The sequence below is a fragment of the Hyaena hyaena genome, unplaced genomic scaffold (genome assembly GCF_003009895.1).
Source record: "Hyaena hyaena isolate Hyena2069 unplaced genomic scaffold, ASM300989v1 scaffold_8, whole genome shotgun sequence".
Lineage (NCBI taxonomy): Eukaryota > Metazoa > Chordata > Mammalia > Carnivora > Hyaenidae > Hyaena > Hyaena hyaena.
Genome location: NW_024080640.1, coordinates 1,996,526 through 2,013,457, shown reverse-complemented (window position 1 = coordinate 2,013,457; position 16,932 = coordinate 1,996,526). Strand labels below are relative to the sequence as shown.

The following is a 16,932-nucleotide window of genomic DNA, read 5'->3' as shown; positions in this document are numbered from 1 at the left end:
CCACTTGGAGCTCTGTGCTGATATCTCAGAGCCTGGAGCCTGCTTTGGATTCTGTGTCTCTCTCTCTCTCTCTCCACCCCTCCTTCCATCAAAAACAAATAAACATTTAAAAACAATTTCTTAGAGGCGCCTGGGTGGCTCAGTTGGTTAAGCGGCTGACTTCAGCTCAGGTCATGGTCAGGTCATGGGTTGAACCACAGGATCGGGCTCTGTGCTGACAGATAGGAGCCTGGAGCCAGCTTCAGATTCTGTGTCTCCCTCTCTCTCTGCCCCTCCCCTGCTCGCACTCTGTCTCTCACAAATAAATAAACATGAAAAAAAATTAATGACAAAATCAGGATTCAAACCCAAGTTAGGAGTCTATGCTCTTAACTATTCTCCACATCGCCTCTCTTTAATGCCTCCTGTGTGTTTCCTGAGGGTGGAAGGGGCCGTGGGAGACCCTTCCTACCTCCTAGCGGCTGGGGTTACTTCCCTGGGGAAGTCCAGAGTGCGGCAAGCACCGCTCTTTGATGCAAGGGCCAGGATGATACCAAGTTCGTCCCAGGAGGGAAGGGAAATCTAAGCGAGGCACCCCGTTGCTGCGGTCAAGAACCGCCTTCTCTGGCTGGACAGCACCGGCGTCCAACGACCAGAGGGGCCCGGGACCCCCGCGCAGCCCTCCGCTCCTGGCTCGCCCCCTGCTGGAGCTCGCTCTGCCTCGCGGCCGCGCATCCGTCAGGCCGTAGGCCCCGCAGCGCCGCCGCGGAGGCTGCCCAGCGGCCCAGTGGCGGGAGGGAGGGAGCGGGCAAGTCCCTGTGGCCACCCAGCCCTGAGCTGACCCGACCCGTGCTCTCCCCGGGAAGCTGACTCAACCGGAAACTGCCCTGGGCCGCTCTTAACCGTAAGGAGCCCCTGCTCACCTTTCCCCTGGAACAGACTGACTTCGAGGCAGGGAGAGGCAGCCGACCCCAGGAGCCAGAATCCCTCCTCTCCGGGCGAAGCTGGGCAGGCGGGTTTGGGGGTGCTTTGGGACACCAAGGACCCCCAGTCACCTCGGGAGCCACCTCTTCTTAGCGGGGGTCCTGCCAGTGCCTGTCCTACACTGTTCTGTGTGGAGGGGCCTCCAGAAGGCGATGGTTCCAGAACTGAGGGGCAGCAGCTCCACCTTCCTGAGGACGGCCTCACAGCGAGCTCGAGGATAAGCCCCAGGGAGCCCCCAATGCCTGGACCAGATGTAAACCGCCCCCCGAGGCGTGGCAGAGTCTAGTCTCCTTCCCCCAACCAGAGGAGTCAGTCTTCATGTGACAGGTGTCTGCCCGCACTCTGTAGGGATGTCGCTGGGGCAGGGAAGTGAGTGGGCAGGAAGGAGGTGAAAGGTCCTTGTTCAGCTAAGCCACCATCAGCACCGGTGAGGTCAGCCAACCTGGGCTAGGCAGGGAGGGCCAGAGCGAGTCTTTCCGGGAAGGGCATAGGCCCTGCCCTAGTCACAAGCAGGTAGGTCAAGGGCTGAGCAGCCAGCTGGAAGCCAGTGGCGTCGCTCCTTAGGGGTGATGTCCATCCTGACTGAGTTCACTTATAACCTTTTTATTTTATTTATTTATTCTTTAAAGACGCCGAGGTTGGTGTTTTACAAAAGTGACGAGGTTGCTCTTTCAGGTAACTCAGAGTCCCAGGGCGGGCATGGGGGATGGGCAGCAGGACTGGCCCTGGGCGTCCTGCGCAGCAGCCCCTCTGTGGACATCAGATAGCAAGCGTGTTGAATTGGCTCTCCCGGCACTACCCACCCCAATCCCCTGTCTTGCACAACCTGGGAGCTCCAATGGTTTAAATAGAATAGGCCAAATCATCCTTAGCTATCTCCAGGATTTGGTGCCTAACCCTCCCCTAAAAAAGTCAATGCTATCTTTGCCACCTTCCCCTCTGCTTAAGTTTCTGATGGAGCAATGAGATGCCTCCAGGCCCCTCCAACTCAGACGAATGTAGTACGGCCTTGCTATGTCACCTCACGTCTGACCCACTGCTCCTGGAAGCTGAAGGGTTAATATGGACCCCGCCTAATGCTGGCACAATTCTCACTGGGGCTGCTAGAATCCAAAGCGGGACCATAGTGAGGACATATGAGACTCAAGACTCAAATCAGGCCTGCCATCTAGGTAGGACACTAGCTTGTGGTCACCAGAGTCTTAAGGTAGTGAGTATCTGGACGTAGCGAGAGAGGAAAGATTAATGTGGGGCTCGCACTGTTGTGCGGTGTGTGGGTCTCTTCATATACACAGATCCCACACAGCTCATGGTGGGAGCTCAGTATATAGTCATTAAGTGAAAACTTTGGGCAAAGTTTTTGACTCAAAAAGACTCAAAAGTGGTCATAACTATGTCCCAAACCTGTGCACAATCCTTTGTACCTAGCTCTCGTCCACTCTGCTTTTCCATCCCTGGACTTTACCTGTGCTGCCCTGTTTTCTTCCCCTGGAATGCTCCCCACCTTCTCCACAGACCTCACTCCTTCTCATCCTTTAAGTGTCAGTCTAGACGTCCCTTCTTCCAAGAAGTCTTTGCTGACCCTCTGAGTGTGTATTCTGCGCCCTTCTTCTGTGCTCGCATAAGTCTATGCTTCCTTCCTGTTAGCATATGTCACACGGGATTTGTAAATGCCTGTTTTCCAGCCTATGCCCTTTAGTAGACCATACACCTTGAGATCAGTGATTGTGTCTTATTCGTGTCCGTCCCTTGTGCCTAGCACATAGTACTCACTAGATATTTATGAGATGAATGTATTAAACACACTGTTTCTTCATCCACTTCCTCCCTAGAAGCTGACCTCAAGTTGAACCACCTGCCAAGTAAGACATAAGATTTGCCTCTTGCAGAGAGAGGTCTACTTAATGAGACTTTAAGCCCAGAGAAACGACATCTAAAGTTGAATGCTCAGGCACCCTGGCTGGTGTAGAGGATTCCTCCTGCAAATGACACGTAGGGGAGGTGGTCATCCGGTCTGCGGCAGATGCTGCTAAGAGCCAATGGTAGGAGTGTTTTGTGTTTTGAGACGAAGTGGAGGACACTTTTGGGTCCTGAGCATCCCCTTGGTCCAGTGGCGTTATGTTCGGTGACATGATGGGCAAGGGAGGGGGTGTGGGCCTCTCGAGTCTGCACAATACTGGAGGGCTGCCAGAGGGTCTCTACATAGCAGTGGCTATCCATGAAGGTTATATGGGAAAAGGTGAGTGACTTCAAAACTTCTCTGCCTCATTGTTCTGTCAGGGGTTTTTTGGGGTGTTGATTTAATGAGCCAAGATGCTGTGATTATGTGTATGTATGTATATATAAATAATGTGCTTGAGGCTGAGGATTGGGCATAGACAGATGGTTTTGTGTGTGTGCGTGTGTGTGTGCGCACGCGCGCACGTGCACGTGATTCATACCTCTGTGGACATGATGAGTCCCTGTGCCTTCAGTTCAGTCATGGAAGTGAGGAGGGAACAAAGGGAAAATATAAACGTGTATTGAGTACATTGAGTGCCTGTTCTATACCAGATACCTTACGATTTTTACCTTTAAAAACATTTTTAATATTTATTTTTGAGAGTGTGCATGAGCAGGAGAGGGGCAGAGGATCTGAAGTGGGCTTTGCACTGACAGTAGTGAGTCCCCTTGAACCCACACACTGTGAGCTCATGACGTGAGCTGAATGCTCTTCCTATTGAGTCACCCAGGCACCTCATGATTCTTTACCTTGTTTAATCTTTTAACTCTTTAGTGTAGATTTCACTATCCCCATTTTGCGGATGAGGAAACAGACTCGTGGACATTATGTAGCTTGTCAAAGGACATAGAAATGATCTGTGGTCTTACTAGTAATGTTCAATTTACGTCTGCTCTGTCTTTTCCAGGTTGATTCCTAACTCGATGGTTTGGCACCTAGGACAGGACACAGAAGCGAAGCACGACTTGAGCCTAATTAAGAAGAAGGGTTAAGCTGTCAGGCTCTGGGGTCAGACTGAACAATTTCAAATCCTCCCTGTGCACGTTTACTGTGTGCCTGTGGCATTACGGTGGAGACCTTAGTGCATCAGTGCCTTTTTTTTAATGCCACAAATTTCCCTTTATTAAGTAGTCAAGACAAAACCACATAGTAAATATATATACTCTAACAACATAGCCATTTGAAAAAATAGTGCACGTAAATTAAAAGAAAAAATGTTTTAATTAATTCTTAAATGACCACAGTTACTAATGGGATATTGTGACTGTTGCGTGTTGCGTTACTTCTCACATTTTGGACTCAGATCGAACACCACACACTACAGGGAGAAATTTTCAGTTTTGCCAAAATAGGTCCTTGAAAGGAATTTAGCGCCACCTATTGTAGAAACGGTGAACTGCCTTGAGCTAATTAGTTCACGTGGGTGTTGAGACATAGGTATTACTCCTCCTGAAAACCTCCCTGTGGCAACTTGGAGAACGTTAGGGCATTAGGGACTATCCAGGATCAGTTGGGCAATTTACTTATTTTTTTCTGTGCCATGTTGTCCTCGCCTGTAATATGTGGATGATAATATGGAGCTGAACGGTTTGTGATGAGGTTGAAATGAAGTGTTTGTAAAGCGCCTGCAATGGCCCTTGACGCTCTACATTAGAATCACCTGTGAAGTTAATGAAACTCGTGGATGCCTGGCACCCTACCCACAGATTCTGATGTAATTGGCTGGGGTGAGGTGCAGGCATAGGAGTTACTTTTTTAAGGTACCCCAAGAGATTTTAATGTGTGGCCAGGGTTAAGATTCACTGACATAGTACATAGTGAGTAGGCTATTTTAAAAATAAAAGTAATGTTATTATGGTCAGGCAGAGAAAACCAATAACTAGGTATATGAAGGTCTAGGTTCTAGAACTTTTTTCCCTTTCTGGGTCTGTGTGGTCTTTGGCAAATCACTTGCTGTTTCTTAACTTCTATTCTTCCATTAAGATGAGCATAATAACTGTGTTCAATCTTAAATCATAGGGTTTCATAAACTGCTATTTAGACCGTGTGACACTATACTGATGGAGGGCATTATTGGGAACTAGAAGATGTGATCCCAAAGGGTAAAACCCCACAACACTTGAGGGCCATTGCTCTCTGCTGGTCTGTGCACCGTGAAGAGACTCGCAGGCCCACAGCTGAGGAGACGGAAACAGAAGGTGAGGTTCACTAGGGCCCCTCCTCGGTTGGGGAAGGCCAACAGCCTCAGCAGTTTATGGAGTCGCTGCGGTACTGAAAAGTAACAGAAGGGGTCACCTTCTCTCAGACCCAGACCTGGGTTTGAGTATAACCATCCAAACCAATTTGTTCTGAAAAAGTTTAAGCAAATAAAAGTTTAAAAGTTTAAACTTCTGGGGGCACCTGGGTGGCTCAGTTGGTTGGGTATCTGACTTCAGCTCAGGTCATGATCTCGCGGTTCAGGTTCTAGCCCCGTGTTGGGCTCTGTGCTGACAGCTCAGAGCCTGGAGCGTGCTTCGGGTTCTGCATCTCCTCTCCCTGCCCTTCCTCCCCCTCTCAAAAGTAAATAAACATTAAACATTTTTTTTGAAAGTTTAAACTTCTAGATTTTATTTCTATTTATTAGCCACTGTTCAATAATACATAAAGTAACTACAAAACTCAAAAATTAAAACAAGAACAAAATGTAAAAACTGTAAAAGAAAAGAAAGCTAATTTTTACTTGCTTAAGGCTCTTTGGCAGTAGACCTTTGCAAAAAGTTTCTCTAGATTTCTTTTTAAATGCCATTTGGACTTTTAATAATTATATCTTATTTGTACTGGGCTTGTATGTCACCACCCAAAATAGGTGTGCCAATCTAATGAAAGCAACAATGGAAGAGCTATTTCAATAGTTAGGAGACAAAGGGCTAGTTTTAACCAATTAACAATAACATCTTCATTCTTTCATTCTGAAGCCCAAGTTCAAGGGAAAGATCAAACCTCGGAACTCTGCAGATTTCTTTTTTCTTTTTTAATTTTTTAATGTTTTATTTATTTTTGAGAGAGAGAGAAAGAGAGACAGCATGAACAGGGGAGGGTCAGAGAGAGAGGGAGACACAGAATCCGAAGACAGGCTCCAGGCTCTGAGCTGTCAGCACAGAGCCCGACGCGGTGCTCGAACCTACAAACTCTGAGATCACGACCTGAGCTGAAGCCGGATGCTTAATCGGCTGAGCCACCCAGGTGCCCCCTCTGCAGATTTCTTATTCTCTGTGTTTGAAAATACACAGGGCTGGGCGCCTGGGTGGCTCAGTTGGTTAACGGTCAGACTCTTGATTTTGGCTCCAGTCATGATCTCATGGTTCAGGAAGTCAAACCCTGCATGGGTCTCTGCACTGGCAGCACGAAGCCTGCTTGGGATTCTCTCTCTTCCTCTCTCTGCCCCCCACCCCCACATGTGCATACTTTCTCTCTCTCTCTCAAAATAAATAAACATTAAAAAAAAGAAAAAGAAAGAAAATGCACAGGGCTTCCATTTAGCTCCAAGTGTCATGATAATAATAGCTACTATTTATTAAGCAACCACTATATGTCAGGTGTTTCCTTTACAAACTGCTACTTCTCATAGCTTAACAGAGGTCATGATCATCCAGGTCATTTTCCAGATGAAGAAACAACTCTGAGAATTTCTGACTACTGTCACGTAGCTGAGATGAGGACAACTGAGGGAGGCCTTCTATCGGCCAAGCTCATGGTAATTCATTGTCTAGTGCACGTAGGCTTAGAGACTCTCCACATCTATTCCAAGGTCTCAGGCAGGACTGTGTAGGGGAGGCGTCTTTCCCTACCTCTCCCTGGTCTAGCTAGCATGAGCAGCCCTATAGCTTTAAGACCCTGAGACTCAGAGGGTGCCTGGTATCTTCCCCTTGAAAAAGGGCCTTGTCTCCAATCACAAATCAAAGGGAATTAAAGCATGGCTAGAACAACAACATGAACTTGGGGAATGGAGTGTGGGACAGAAGGGTTGAATTTTCAGAACATTGCTGAACCTTAATGGAAACTATGTGAGCCGTGTGGGCTCTTCCTAAATCCAGGAATAAAGGGCTGCCTGTCTGTTGTCTAGTTGCATGGCCTCTGCACTTGGCCAAGGCTTTTCTGTGGCAACTGTGAAGAGGGTGTTGAAAATCCTGGATGGGACTAATCTTTAAAATAATGCAATGCTTTATGTGAACCCCTTTCACTTATTGTCACCCTGCACCTTCTAAGTAATCAACAATTATCTATAAAATATAGGTATATATTAAAGCCATCCATCCAGTTTTTCCTCCTTTCAGCTTCCTGGCCCATGGTAGGATTGCACTGCTCGCTCGGTCCCTGGTTCCTGCTCACAAGTGCGGCCATAGACTGGTCATGGCCAATAAAATGTAAGTGGAAGTAATGCTATTGCTTTCAGGCTCTAGTACTTAAATGCCTTTTTAAGCCCTTCAGAGCTCTCTTCTCTGCCACAGCAAGTGGTAATGCTCCAGACAGAGGCAGCTCCGTCCACCTGAGTTCGGAATGAGAACATGGAGGAGAAGCCCCATCTGACCCAGTGGATATGCAGAATAAATGAGAAAGACAGCTTTATTATTTGAAGTCACTGGAAGTTGGGTTTTGTTGTTGCTGTTCTTTTTTTAAAAAGTTTTTTTTTATGTTTATTCATTTTTGAGAGATGGAGAGAGACAGAGCGTGAGCAGGGGAGGGGCAGAGAGAGAGGGAGACACAGAATCGGAAGCAGGCTCTAGGCTCCAAATTGTCAGCACCGAGCCTGACGCAGAGCTAGAACCCACAGACTGCGAGATCATGACCTGAGCCCGAGTTGGACTCTCAACTGACTGAGCACCCAGGCACCCCTGCTCTTCCTCCTCCTCCTCTTCTTCTTCTTCTTCTTTTTAATTTTTAGTTTTATTTATTTATTTTGAGAGAGAACCAGAGAGAGTGAGGGGGCGGGGGGCGGGGGACAGAGAGAGAGGGAGAGAGAGAATCCCAAGCAGGTTCTGCACTATCAGCTTAGAGCCTGATATGGGGCTTGAACCCACCAATGGCAAGACCATGACCTGAGCTGAAACCAAGAGTTGGATGCTTAGCCAACTGAGCCACCTAGCCACCCCTTGTTGTTGGTGTTCTTTTTTTTTTAAATTTTTTTTAATGTTTTTATTTATTTTTAGGAGAGAGAGAGAGACAGCGTGAGCAGGGGAGGGTCAGAGAGAGAGGGAGTCACAGACTGAAACAGGCTCCAGGCTCTGAGCTGGCAGTCAGCACAGAGCCCGACGCGGGGCCCGAACCCACGAACCGCGAGATCATGACCTCAGCGAAAGTTGGACACTTAACTGACTAAGCCACCCAGGCACCCCTGTTGTTGGTGTTCTTACCACAACATAACCTATTCCGACTGGTAGGGGGTATTCACCGGTTCCCCATCACTGCGCACTGAGTCAAGGTGGGGTAAGTGAATTATTTAAGGACATGTATATGTAAAAGAAAGGGAATAGATTTTGGAGACACATAGATTACAGTTAAATATCAGCTCTGCCGCTCACTGTATGTATGATTTGAGGCAAATTTATTAATCTTTTTCACACATACGCATTAGAATGTCAAAAAGACAAACAAAAACCCTGACCATACCTAGTGCTGGCAAGGACGCAGAACCAGTAGAACTGAGGATGCAAAATGGCACAGCTATTTGGAAATTGATTTAGCAGTTTCTTATGAGATTACATACACACTAACTATATGTCCTGCCATTCCCAGTCCTGGGTACCCCAGAGAAATGAAACTTACACTTACACGAAAGCCTGTGCGTGAATGTTTATAGAAGTTTCGTTCATAACTGCCAGATGGCGTTCAGCTGTGAGTGGGTGACTGCCTGTGGCACAGCCACACAATGGAATGCCACTGAGCAATAAAAAAGAGGAAACTACCAACATAGGCAACATGGGTGAATCTCAACACATCATGCTAAGCGAAAGAAGTCAGATTCGAAGAGCTAGGATTCCACTTACAGGACACTCCAGAAAAGGCAAAGGGATAGGAACAGAAAACAGATTAGGGGTTGCAAGGGACTAGGTGTGGCGGTGGGGAGGGGGACAGTTGACTACAAAGGGGCCCCAGGAGGAAACGGGAGCTGTTCTGGATCTGGATCGTGTTGGTGGTTCCGTGGCCCCTAACATTGTCAAGACTCAGAACTGTACATCAGAAAGTGTCAATTTTCCATATGTAAATGAAAATGTTAAAGTGAATTAAAAGCCAGATATAAAAGGCCACATATTGTCTGATTCTGTTTATATGAAAAGTTTAGAACAGGCAAATTTATAGAGACAGAAAGTAATTTTGTGGCTGTTGTGGGGGAGGGAAGAGTGGGGAATGACTGCAAAAAGGTGGGGGGGTTTCCTCTTTGGGGTGATAAAAATGTTCTGAAATTAGACAGGGGTGATAGTTGTAGAGTCTTGTGAATATACTAAAATGTATTTTTCAATTTTTAAATGTACGTGTTTAAAGGAGGAGTTTTATGCTATGTGAATTATATCTTAATTTGGAAAAGTAAATTAGTAAATTAAAAAGAACCTTTCTCACTAGGGTGCCTGCATGGCTCAGTGGGTTAAGCGTCCAACAATAGCTCAGGTCATGATCTCATGGTTAGTGGGTTCGAGTCCTGCATAGGGCTCTGTGCTGACAGCTCAGAGCCTGGAGCCAGCTTCGGATTCTGTGTCTCCCTCTCTCTCTCTCTGCCCCTCTACCTCTCGCACTCTGTCTCTCAAAAATAAATAAACGCTTAAAATTTTTTTTTAAAAAGAACCTTTCTCAGCCAGTTTCCTCATCTATAAAAGTAATATTCCTACTTGACAGGCTGTTGTGTGGAATAGGTTTGATGTACACAAAGGGCCACATTTGAGGTGTCACACAGCAGTGTTTCACCTTGGAACACTGCTTGGCAGTGACAGCTGCCCTCCAGGACTCCAGTTCTGGCTTAGCCACTCCGTGTGGCCCTGGGAGACCCAGTTCAATTAACCAAGTCTCACATTTCCTATTTGCAAAATGAAGAGCAGGATTAGATGAACCTCATCTCCACACACCCCCCCAATGCCACTCACGGTGGGCAAGGACCTCTGAGAAACCGCTGAGAACAAGAATTTGTGTCCAGACAGTTCTCAACATTTCTCAAAGCACTTCAAGGAATGCGCCTTATGTGTCACCTCCCCTAGCATTTAATGCACTCCATGGCGATGACAATTGGCTTCCGAAGAACGAATGGTGGACCAGCAGGACACAGAGTGAACTCAGACTTGGGCAGAGGGGCCATGCTTCAGCGTGGCTACGGAAGCTGGTACCTACTCACACTGTCATGAGCACGCTGCCCCAGGGCCAGCCCTCCTCCCTCGCCCTCTCCCCCCGCCTCCTGTTGCCCGGGGAGCAGCCCCCCACCTCCCAGGGCCAGCGCTCAGGGGGCTTATCAGGAATGCCCCCCCCCTCCATCCAGAACCCCTCCACCAGGAGGCTCAGGTTTCCAGGGGCCACAGGAACCCACTCTGGGACAGGTCGCAGTTGATGCAAACTTTCCAAACCCCTTCCTAAATCTGCTCTCAGTGTCAAGGGCTTTCTTGGTTTCATTGGCTGGAAACAGGGCAGCATCTCCCAGGGGTGGGAACTGCAGGCAGATAAGCCTCCCCTTTCCCTTTCTGCAGTGTATGTAGAGAGAAGGAGCCCTAGGTCATCCTCTCTTCCTCTCTCTGTCTGTCCCCCCTCCTCTCTCTCTCTCTCAGGCCTGCCTGGAAGGTGGGTAGGAGTGTGTAAGGTTTCCACACTGGTAGGCGGTAGTGAGACAGTGTAGGACCTATAATGAAGGTGACAAGGAGAAAGAAGGGAACACAGTATCCCAATGAGATCTCACCCTGACCTGGGTCATCTCTGTACCTTAGAGGGGGGAGAGGCATTGCCTCCTCAGCCTTGCCCCCAAGACTGCCCTCTGGTAATTTGGTGTCCTACCTTCCCCAGTGGCTCTGGGCTGAGGCGCAGCTACACCTAAGGGAGGGGAAGGCAGTGCTGTGGATACAGGGCCCGCCTGTAGGTAACCAGGTGGGGCCGGAGGCCTGCGTGGGGCCCTGGGGATCCGCCAAGAGGCCCAAGTCTCCAGCAGGAAACCTCGGGCAGCCCTCACACCCACCCTGAGGGCTGAGCCGAGGTCTGAGCCGGAGTACTTGGGGGAGGGGGTGAAAACAGGAAAACAGATAATTCCTTTGAGGGTTACAGGGGAGAGAGTGGATGGGGCCGGGGTGAGAACAGAGTGTGGGAACCCACAGGGTCTCAAGGCCTGGGGGCAGGGTGGGAGGCAACACTCCCAGATGTGCCCTTGGGCGGATTAGGTGGGTGGGAGACAATGGCTGGGGGTGGAGGGAGACTTGGGGGAAGAGGTGGTCCTGGGACTATCGCTCCCATGACTGCCCTCCTGCCCCCTAACGGTCGGGCCTTCACCCCAAGGCAGAGGCCCCCATCACCACTCTCCCCCTGCCCTCTGTCCTGCTTGCCCACTGTGACCTGGCATGAGGCTCGGGCAGACGGGGGGTGGGGGGCTCTTCCGGAACTTAGGGCCCAATTGCCTTCCTGACCTGGATGGGAACATCTTTACCTTCCTGTCCTCAGGGCACCTTGGGAACCCAAAGCACCTACAGTGCACTCCCCAGGCAGCCGATGCAGCGACCAGGGTCGGGGCCTGCCCTGGTGCCTTGGGTAACACCATTACCCTGCATCCCTCTGCTCTCTGGCCTTGGACAAGAGGCAGGAGTGGGCTGGGGTGAAGGCCGGGGTCTGTTGTGGCTGTGATAATGTCAGGGCCTCCCAAGCAAGAGAACAGTGTGCTTTGCACATTGCTTACATTTTTCTCGTGAGGCGAGGCTGAGAAATGATTGGAACTAAAAGCAACAGAGGGTGGGCAGACGGTCTTCAAAGACAGGCTCTTGTGCCACCTGCAGCCTTGGGAGTGAAGGGAAGGGCTTCTACGTGGGGATCCAAGGTGGAGGCTGCTGTGGGAATGGGCACAAGGAGTTGCTATGGTCTTGGCATAGATCTTTCCTGGACTGGTGACTTCCACCCACCACCCCTCTGCACCCTCAGCCCTGTGCCAGGCCTGCCTGACTCCAACCTCATCCCCACTGGAGATGCAGAGGCGTGCGCTCTCTGGGTGACACGGGACAAAGCTGTCAGGCTATTTAAGGCCTGGAGGCCAGGACTGGGACAAGGAAGGGCATGGCAGAAGAGTCATAGGCCAGCACCTGGGTCCTGCTTCTTCCCATCTGCCCCCACCACTTGGACACGGCTGGCTGGCCGGCCGGGGTGGGAGTGAGACCCAGGTTTGGGGCTCCACCCCCTGTAGCACTCCCAATTGCTATTCTCCATGGGCTGCTCCTTCTCCTCTCACCTCACCCAGGTCCTCAGTGTCTGGGGCACAGGTGGGATTCCTTGCAGGCAGCCCCTGGCAATCCGCTTGGTGCTTTCCCCAAATCCCTCTCCTCTGACCTACGGCCCCTGCCCTTTGTTCTCCTTTCCACCCTGTTCCGACCCTGCTCGTGGATGCTTTGCCTCCTGGCCCTTCTCCCCTAAATGTAAACTGGAGAGGAGAGAGTCCCCAGCCAGTCAGGACAGATTCCGCTTGGCACCTTTGCCCTCTGTCTCCTCTGATTGTCTACGTGGGAATCTCCCGGTTCTCCCTTCCCCTCCACGAGGTGAGATTTTCCTCCCATTTCTCCAGCTCTGACAACCCTGAGAACCTGCATGCCCCGGCCTCCTCCTTTCCCCCACTGTCCCGTGCCTGCTGGCTTTTTCCCGCCACAGCCAGCCAGAAACTATTCTGTTCCTATCGATCTGCTGGCTTCTCTTCCCTCAGGTAGTCTGTTGACTATTAATTGTGTGTTTTGTGCTCTATAGAATGTGATTCTATTTCTACCAGCTTCCTCTTCGTATCTGATAAACATATGAGTGTGTGTGTTGAGGTTTCTATAGGATGTCCTTTCAAATAAAGAGATGGTAATGTTCCAGAGTAGACCAGCTGGATTCAGGACAGAAGGAAGCTTTGGTTTGGGTCATGCCCCCGAAAATTCCTTTTGGCTTCTGGTAGAAGACAGTACAAGGTGGGGCTGTGGCTCAGGTGAGCTGGACTACAGGGGGCAGAGCTCAGGACCCTGGGCACGGGAGGACTGGCTTCTCACCCCAGCTCAGCGACCATCACAGGGTCCTTGCTTAAGCTTTCTGTGCTTCTGTGCTGCCTGCTGCAATCCTCAGTGTGTGGAGTGGAGATAATGCTCCCTCCAGGACAGCCTGGCTCACTGTTCCAGAAACCTCCTAGCTTAGTCTGCCTCAGCAATTTTGCCCATGCTACATTCCCTCCTTGGGATGTCCCCTCCAGTTCCCCTCTTTTCCTAAATCATAACTTCTTCAGGAGGTGCTTGGGTGGCTCCATCAGTTGAGTGTCAAATGTAGGCTCAGGTCTTGACTGCTGTCAGCATGGAGCCTGCTTCAGATCTTCCGTCCCTGCCTCCTCTCTCTGCCCCTCCCCCACTCGTGCTCGCTGGCTGTCTCAAAAATAAACATTTTTAAAAAAGAAAAAAAAATAACTTCTTCCAAAACCCTAGTTTTGGACTAGTCCTTTTCCTTCAGTGAATCTTTTCTGATAGCTGATGGCTTCAGGTGTCTTCTTATAACTTTTACACTCATAGTTGGCACTACCAATGAGCATGTGATTGCTTTGTATCAGGGATTCTCAACCTCAGCTCTATTGACATTTTGAGCTGGAAAATTATTTGTTGTGAAGGATTATCCTGTGCATTTTCAGATGTGCGGCAGCATCTTTGGCCCCTACCCAATATATGCCAGCAGTGCTCTTCCGGATGCGATGCCCCAATACGTCTCTAGACATCGCCAAGTGAGCTCTGGGAGGCCACCCCCCCCCAGCTGAGAAAAATTACCCATATTGTGATTTAGCTTTTAATATTTCATTTTCCCAGCTAGATTCCTTTCTATATCCTAACGTCCCTGGCATCCTGTTGTACATGTCATGTGCTCCAAAACTATCTGTTGAACAAATCAAACACACTTTCGCAATTGTAAGACGTGCAAGTAGAAGTGATCCTTACAACTCCCTTTTGGCCTAAGTACACTTTCACGGGGTAGAGATGTTCATGTTTGTCCCTAAAAGGTCAGTCCTCTTTCTTCCCACATCAAGGGAGCGATTCTTAACAAAGAACTTTGTGATGTCTGCTACAGAAATTTTACAATAAATGGGACCCATAAAGAAAATATTTCCTTAAAGATATTTTTTAAATGTTTATTTACTTTTGAGAGAGAGAGAGCTAGAGAGAGAGAGAGTGAGACAGAGACAGAGAGCAAGTGGGGGAGGGGCAGAGAGCGAGGAAGATGCAGAATCTGAAGCAGCTCCAGGCTCTGAGCTGTCAGCACAGAGCCCGACACAGGGCTGAAACTTATGAACCCGAGATATGATGACCTTAGTCTGAGCCAAAGTCGAGGCTTAACCGACTGAACCACCCAGGTGCCCTTCCTTTTTTTAAAGTTTATTTATTTATTTTGAGAAAGACTAGTGAGGTGGGGTGGGAGGGGGAGAGGCAGAGAGAAAGAATCCAAACAGGCTCCATGCTATCAGCTATCAGCTCTCAGCTCTCAGCGCTGGAGCCTCATGCAGGCTCTGATCACAGGAACCTGTGAGATCATGACCTGAGCGGAAATCATGAGTTAGACCCTTCACCGACTGAACCATCCAGCTATATAACAAAAATATTTCCAAGCTAAACTCCACTTATTTCAGGAAAAACTTGTTCAGATCACAATCTGAATCACAAAAGAATCTGAACCTTCCTTTGAAGTTCATTGCAAAAAGCCATACCTTGTATTAGATTCTCTGCTGATGGTGTCCAGGTCTGTACGTGGGTAGAGCAGATGAGGGTTACTAGGATGGTATTTGAGGGCTCAGTGTTGGAGTAAACAAGCCCTGGGTCTTATGGGGCTCTACCAATCATTACTCTCTGCCTGTGGACGAACTGCTTCACCTTCCTGAGCCTCAGTTTCCTCGCCTGAGAAATAGACATAAGTCATGAGAAGCAGGTTTGTTGAGAAAAGGATGGCAAATTGCCTTTTCTAGTGCCTGATGTGTATATACTTAATGTTGGTCTTCTCGCCATTAGTTTCCCTCTCATATTGTACTTAGCCTTGCCTTTTCCACCTTCCTACAGTGTGGGTAACTCAAGGGGAAGAGCTGTACCTAAATCCTCTGTTCACCCCTCTAACACCTAAGCATAGCATCTTGCCCTTAGTAGGACTCCATACATTTTTGATGAATAGATGGTGCACCTAACTTCAGGAAGTCTGGAAGATGAGGGAGTACAAACAGACTAGCACCCAGACTGACCACCACCCCTTAATCTTATAGCCCCATGTTAGTTGCATCTTGATCCCTTCAGTATTTGACTCATCTGCTTTGTTTCAAGCTGGAAAGGGCTTTCTACAAGATCTAATCCAATACTCTCATTTCTTGGATGAGGAAACGGTCCCAGTGAGGATACATAGATCTTTTATATACAAACAACTGAAACAATCCATTGTCCTGCTGGCTTAGGAAGATAAAGTAGTTTTCCTTTAGTCCCAACTTCTTCAAACAGTTCCTCTAGACCAGCGTTTCTCTCAATGTTGGCACTATTGACCTTGGGACTTGATAACTGTTCTGTGCACTGCAGGATGTTTAATGGCATCTCTGGCCTCTACCCACTAGGTGCCAGTAATACACCCTTTTCTCCCTTAGTCATAACAATCCAAAAATCTCCCTACACATTGCCAAATATCTCAGTGAGAACCACTGGTCTAGACAATACTGCAGGTAAAATCCCTTCATATGAAGGGATTCATATGAAACTTCATATAAAATGCTGATGCCCTCGGGTTATCCCATCAAACTGTGATTGTTTTAATGAATAGTTTGCTAGAAAATCTCATTTGAAGCCAGCAAGCTCTGGAGAAAATACAGAACTGCCCTGTAGTGAGAGGCCAGATCTTGATCACTGCTCGGGGCCACTTATTCTGTATATGTGTATCATTTATTTATCATACTGCCTACTTCCAGTGGCCTTTGAAGTGGAGCCTGACTCATTTCCTTCTCAGAACAACTGGCTATGTTCTGTGTGCTGCCCAGAAGTCTGGCCCTGTAGAAAGGTCTCCTCCCTCTCAGAGCCCCTCTCACACCGTAGTCTCCTTGCCCGTTTTGTCTGTCTGCCCCAGTGGCTTCTAAGGCTCACAGGAGCGGAGACAATGACCATGTAATTTGGCACATGGGAAGTGCCCAATAAACATTTGTTGAATGAATATGCAATAGAAATTATAATATATTGCATTTAGCTGTGAGTCAAAAGTGCAGAACTTAGCTACCGCTTAGTTTACAATAACCATTGTTCTTGTTTATTAAGAACCTATCAAAAGCCAGGAACTTTACTTGTGTTATCTCACTAATGGCAAAGCAATGTTATGAGATAGATATTATTAATCCCATTTGAAAGACAGGGAAATTGAGGCTCAGAGAGAGTTTATGACTTGAGTGATTTTATATTAGGAAGTCCATACCTGGACCTAGGCTCACTCAATGGCTAGGATGATATATTACTGCTCCTGTTTACAGTCATAAACCTGTGTATTGCCTCTTTTTGTGAACAGAATGATAAGTTCATGATTAGGGACCAGAAACATGACTTTATTATTGTGTAAAGTTAATATCAGTCTACCCTTGCCTCTTTGGGAGATTTGCAGGACCATGGAAATAATCTTGTTATACAAAATTGTCTTAGTCCCTTTGAGTTGCTAGAACAAAAATACCACTGGGTGGCTTAAACAACAAATGCTTACTTCTCACAGTCTGCAAGCTGGGAAATCCAAGATCAAGGCAATAGCAGATTTGATAT

General features: G+C 48.2%; 1 long non-coding RNA gene across 1 annotated transcript; it reads left to right on the top strand.

Moving 5' to 3' along the window:
• The first annotated feature begins 714 nt into the window (after window positions 1-714).
• Window positions 715-4,192, top strand: LOC120239506. The gene is made up of 4 exons (XR_005530444.1): window positions 715-883; window positions 1,593-1,638; window positions 2,796-3,005; window positions 3,873-4,192. It is a non-coding gene; the product is annotated as an uncharacterized LOC120239506 (long non-coding RNA).
• The last annotated feature ends 12,740 nt before the right edge of the window (window positions 4,193-16,932 follow it).